The sequence below is a fragment of the Galleria mellonella genome, unplaced genomic scaffold (genome assembly GCF_026898425.1).
Source record: "Galleria mellonella isolate WM207_F2 unplaced genomic scaffold, CSIRO_AGI_GalMel_v1 utg63, whole genome shotgun sequence".
Classification (NCBI taxonomy): domain Eukaryota; kingdom Metazoa; phylum Arthropoda; class Insecta; order Lepidoptera; family Pyralidae; genus Galleria; species Galleria mellonella.
In genome coordinates, this window is record NW_026442130.1 from 3,890,791 (window position 1) to 3,896,951 (window position 6,161).

Below are 6,161 nucleotides of genomic sequence, written 5' to 3' on the forward strand. Positions count from 1 at the left end.
TAGAGGTCGCTTGCAATAACATTGTGTGTTAAACTAAACTTATACCCTTACTTCACTATGTAAAGGAGCCAATTTTTTATTTTAAAACATGATAATGGAATGGTAACCCCGCCTGCGTTATCAGGATACACTGGCGGAGCACGTTTTATTATCCCATTATCAAAAAAGGAGGGTAATGCTTTTTTGTATATGTCCGAATAAAAACAGCACTATATATAATGTTTCGTTATATCTCAATAAGGTCATTAAATTTGCCTTAGTTGTGTGAGTTATTACTCGACTATGGAAGCAAAAAGGAGGGTTATGATTTTTTAACTAAGCTTACTATGTTATATTACAGCTTACTTACATACACACTGGAAATGCAATTACTGAGTCAAAACAAAAGAAAAAACTATACTAATAATAATAATAATTTACTTATTTATACTAGTGTAAGTACGTACATGTTAATCGTAATGAGGTCATTAAATTTGCCTTAGTTGTGTGAGTTATTACTCGACTATAGAAGCAAAAAGGAGGGTTTTTTCTTTAGTTTTTTATTTAACTTAGGCTGCTATGTTATGTTATGTAAGGTATGATAGGTGAGAATAAAAAGGCATGTCAGTTAGCCCATCGTGACGAATATCACTAGAATAAACCACGACGGTTTCCAGGTGGAACCGCGTGGAGATCGACCTGATAGGGTCAGGTCGATCTCCACGCGGTATTGCTAACAATGAGTCAATTAGACCCCATGTTTGCTGAAACAGTTCACGCTCAGTTTTATGCAGCAGCCGCAAAGGTACAGCGCTGATTTTTAGCGGGGCTCTTCAGTTAGAATTTTACTTAAATCCATATGAAGTTTAAGTTTAGTTTTGATTTATCTAAAATATTTAGAAAGAAAGAAAGAAAGAAATGATTTAATCGAAGAAGCATGCGGCCCACACAGTAGCGCACAAAACAAGAAAAAAGAAACCAAAACAAAACAAACAAAAGAAAATAATAATTATATACAAATAGAAAGCAATTAAATTATAATAATAATCAATAAACAAACAAACAAACAAACAGTAGGATAGCTCTTGAATCCAACATCGATCTCAATCCAAATCTATTGCTAATGACAATTTAATACTGCACTCATGTAATTAATATGCTATGGTATGGTGTCGGTGTCGGTTCTGGCATAGAATGGGCCACCCCTTCGTTTCCCGTGGGTGTCGTAAGTGGCGACTAAGGAGGGCGAGGAATGGGCAGCAGCGTCCCACTTAAAACATCTCTAAAAGCCTAACTGCGATTGCCACCCCGCCTATCAAGCGTGGCAACTACTAGCAAAACTCTCCTTACAGGGAAGATTTGTCCAACAGTGGACAGTTAACGGCCGATTTTTTTTTAATTCAGTCTGCATGTGACTGTATTTTTACATCCATTTAACCACTACTAGATTCTCAACACTTATTTATCAGGTATTTATTTTATTTGTATAAAAAAAATAAGTAATGTAATGAAACTTTTCTGTGAAGTTATCTACGTAATTACCATATAATCGCTTAGTAATAAAGATGTATTTTGTGATGATTATTAGTTATAAATTGACTAGTTCTTACCCGCGGTTTCGCTCGCGTTAATACTGATTTTGTTCAACGATTCTATTTGTTAGTACAGGTAGAAATAAAAAAGTTACAAAAATAAGCCTCTTTAATGAGTAGTTTGAAATAGAAATATGTATACTTTAAATATAAATTATAAACAATAATTCTGGAAAGTTTGAAGCAAATCGAAAGACGTAACAAAAAATTTCATACAAAAATTTTTCGCAAGTAAAAGTAACCTATAACCGTTTCCAGTACCACATCTATCCCTATACCAAATTTCAGCATAATCGATTAAGCAGTTTAGGCGTGAAAGCGTAACAAACAAACAACCAAACACTATACTCACTACTAGTTAAGGATAAACTCCATGCTGAGGTAAACATGTCAAAAACAAACGCAAGTCAGTCAAGTGATTCCTTATCAACCATATAAGTTATTGAACTGACGTTCATCGTAGTATATTGTTTACATTTTGTTGGTAATAAACAACGGTTATTTCAGTAGTTTAAACAACATGAATGGAATTAATTTGTGACAAAAAAAAATTAGATATTTTTCTACGATTTTTATATTTCCGAACCGATACGACAACATAACCTTCAAGAAAAGAGTATATTCCTTTTTAAAAGGCCGGCAGCACACCTGCAATGTCGCTGGTGTTGTGGGTGATCATGGGCGGCGGTAGTCACTTACCATCAGGTGAGCCGCATGCTCGTTTGCCCCCTGTGTTGTAAAAGAAAAAGATTTATTATCTCTGTAAATGCTCACACTATTTTAAAGAACAATGTCGATAATCTACAATTAGTAAGAGCTGGCTCTAGTTTCTTTAATAATTTAATCGCCGGAACCCTGAATTTACTTAACTGTCTTATAATATGTCTTATAGTATGTACCGTGGGTGTCGTAAGAGGTGATATAGGGAACTTAATGGTCGAAAAATGGGCAACAGAGTCCCTCTTGAAACATTACTAAAAGCCCAAATGCGGTTGCCAACTCGCTTGTCAAGCGTGACAACTACTAGCAAAACCACCGCAAGGGGGAGGCTTATGTTTTTTTTTGATAGATGAAAATGGTATGGTAACCCCGCCTGCGCTAACGGGATACGCTGGCGGAGCACCAGTGAAGGGTGATCGACGAGAATGAAAACAGGCCAGTTAGCCCATAATGATGAATTCATCACGAATTAACCATAATAGTTTCCAGGGGCAACCGCGAGGACGTCGACCTGTTGAGTATATTGCTAGCAATGGGATTTTTAGTCTCCATTACTAACAATCCCTTCCCCCGGAGGCTTATGTTCAACAGTGGACGGGTAATGACTTATATGGAAGGATATGATCACGACTGTAATTCTAAATGGGGAACAGATACTTAATTCTATTAATATTATAAATGCAAATTTGTGATGATGCATGGATGAAACTTACTTTTTTATGCAAAAACAAATAAACGGATTTTAATACAATTTAATTATTATTAAATATTATTCAGATTTCTAGTCATCATCATCATTTCACCTATTGTCCGCCCACTGCTGGACATAGGCCTCCCCCATAGACTGCCATAAAGAACGGTCCTGAGCCACTTGCATCCACTGACTCCCTACAATGCATTTTAGGTCCTATACTGGGTTTGCCCGTACGGGGTCACCACTCAAGAACTTTTCTTCCCCATCGGTTGTCGGTTCTTCGAGCTATGTGACTCGCCCATTGCCACTTCAGCTTGCTTATTCAGTTTTTAATAAATAAGTGAAGGGTGGGAACCCTTATTTATTAAAAACTAAAAGCGATTGTTAGCAATGGAGTTTGACGGCCCCATTGCTAGCAATATGCCTTATTAAGTGGACCTCCACGTGGTTCCCCCTGGAAACCACCGTGAACAATTCTTGTTGAATTTACGATTGGCTAACTGACCCGCTTCATCCTCACCTACCATCCTTTACTGGTGCCCCGCCGGTGTATACCGATAGCGCGGATGGGATTACCATTCCATTATCACCCATTAAAAAAAAATAGTAAAATGGTAAATAATTGTTTGTTGATAAATATTTTTTGTAGTCTTTACTCAACATTATCTCACTACCTCCGCCCACCACACGCGCCAATCACTTGCTATCCGAATGACGACATGCTATCACCTCTTATCATCACCACTATCATCTGTCTGTATATAATCGGTATTACAGAAATAGGTCATGAAGAAATATTGATAAATTATTGATAAAAAATAAAATACAGTATATACAAGGCGAAGGTTTTGACTTTTAGTTTTACGACTTTTTTTTGTAAATGAATGATAATAGAATGGTAACCACGTCTGTGTACGGTATATGCTAGCAGGGCACCAGTGAGGGATGATAAGTGAGGATTACAAGGCAGGTCAGTTAGCCCATCGTGATGAATTCACTTAGAACTTAACGCGATGGTTTACCTTGGAAACTAGGAGGAGGAAGGAGGTTGACCTGATAGAGTGTATTGCTAGCAATAGAGGTATTAATCATCATTACTAACAATCCCTTCTCCCTTAGTTTTCCGACTAGCCGCCTACATAACGTCAACCCTCCTTGGGAGGATGGGATGAAAGATCATGTGTAATATTAACAAGATAAAAAACTCCATTAATAAAGTAATAAACCTGGTTTAATATCCGGGACCGAAAAAAACCCTCCTTGGGAATGGAAATTGGTATCCGCCATCGACAGTATGAAAGTATCGGAGAAAAAGGAGGAGGACTTTAGGAATTAGTAAAGAAAATTTGTAAAAAAGAAATGGATAATTTTTGAGGAAAAGGGAAAAGCGGGCACTGTAGTTACTTGGGAGGCCGGGTCGTATTCTCACCCATATGTCCTTACTCTCGAACCGGACAGATCACTAGAAAACTTCCCTGGCAAATTTGTTGGTTGCTAATATTACGTAAATAATGTAAATACTGTACTAAAATAAATTTAAATAGATAAATAACTGGATAATATATTAATATAATAAATTTAAGTAAAAAATATATATATAATATAAATTCTTTTATATAAAATTTATGTAAAAGACGACTAAGGGAGGGCGAGGGATGGGCAGCAGCGTCCCTCTTGAAACATCTCTAAAGCCTAACTGCGGTTGCCAATCCGCCAGCCAAATATGGCAACTACTGGCAAAACCCCCCCAAGGGGGAGGCTTATGTTCAGCAGTGGACGATTAAGGGCTGATATGATGATGAAGCTGTGATGATATAAAATAGGAGTATCTACGTTCTTTCCTGTTTTTAGCTGTGGTTTGAATATTGACGATATATGTACGTCCGTGTGTGTGTATTGTTGCAACATATCTCACGTCACGCATGATATTTATATCTGTCAAATAACATGTTTATTATTAGCATCTTACAATAATAGAGAACGTTACATAATTTACTCGTATTTACGATACACGCTAGTTAATATTATGGCCTATGTATTTTTTTTAATGGATGATAATGGAATGGTAACCCCGCCTGCGCTGTCGTTATACGCTGGTGGCCTATGTATTTACAATATACACTAGTTGGGGGGAGGGCTTGTTAGCAATGGAGTTGAGTTTGACCCATTGCTAGCAATATGCCCTATCAGATCAACCTCCACGTGTTTCCCCCTGGAAACCACCGTGAACAATTCTTGTTGAATTCGTCTCGATCCGTCACTGGTGCCCCGCCGGTGTATATCGATAGCGCGGGTGATGTTACTATTTCATTATCACTTATAAAAAAATATACACTAATTAACATTATCGCTGTTACAAGACAATAGGTAGACTTATACAAGGTGTCCCAAAACTCAACGTCAAGCCGAAACGGGGTAACAGAATTGATTGTTAACATCATGAGAAAAATCAGAAAAAAAATCTATCCCATGCAGTTTGAAAATTATAGGCAATTAAGAAAAACCTAGAAATTTGGTCAACCTGTTTCGTTATTGTTATTTTCGGTTAATGTGATTAATTTTTATCATTTTTATTCATTTAAACTTTGCAACCGTAACCCTAAATAACATTTCTAGAATCACAGTCAAAAATAATGGCATAATTGCCCCAAGTTTTCTAGAATTATAGTACATTACTGCAGCGGCCAGCAACTGAGGTATTGATGGACGAACGTGCAAATGTGGGCTGAGGCGCAGCCGAGGCTCACATACGTGAGTCCATCAATGCCTAGTCGTGGCAAAGGCTTGTATAGTACTTTTCTCAAACAATGCGTGGAAATCAAAAACATAATTTTACTTTATAAGTTCAATGACGAATAACGAACAAAAATAATTTTTCACGTGCCATAATGTTCCTTTATTTTTTTTTTCAGCTTTCTCTTGCTTCAGCTTGCAAGCCAGTTCGAAATTTAAATAAAACCTTTTATTAGTTACCTCCTTGGTAGCCATGTTTCGAAGTAAAAAGTCATTCCATTTTTAAATTACAGGATAGATATGAGTTTACATAGTAATTTATCTGGCCGCAAAACACGACAGATATGGATTTTTATACAAATTTTGCCGGCCACTGCCCGCATGTATCTAGCCAGTACGGCAATTTTGATTTATCCCGAAGAAGATTGTCATAATAATGCTCA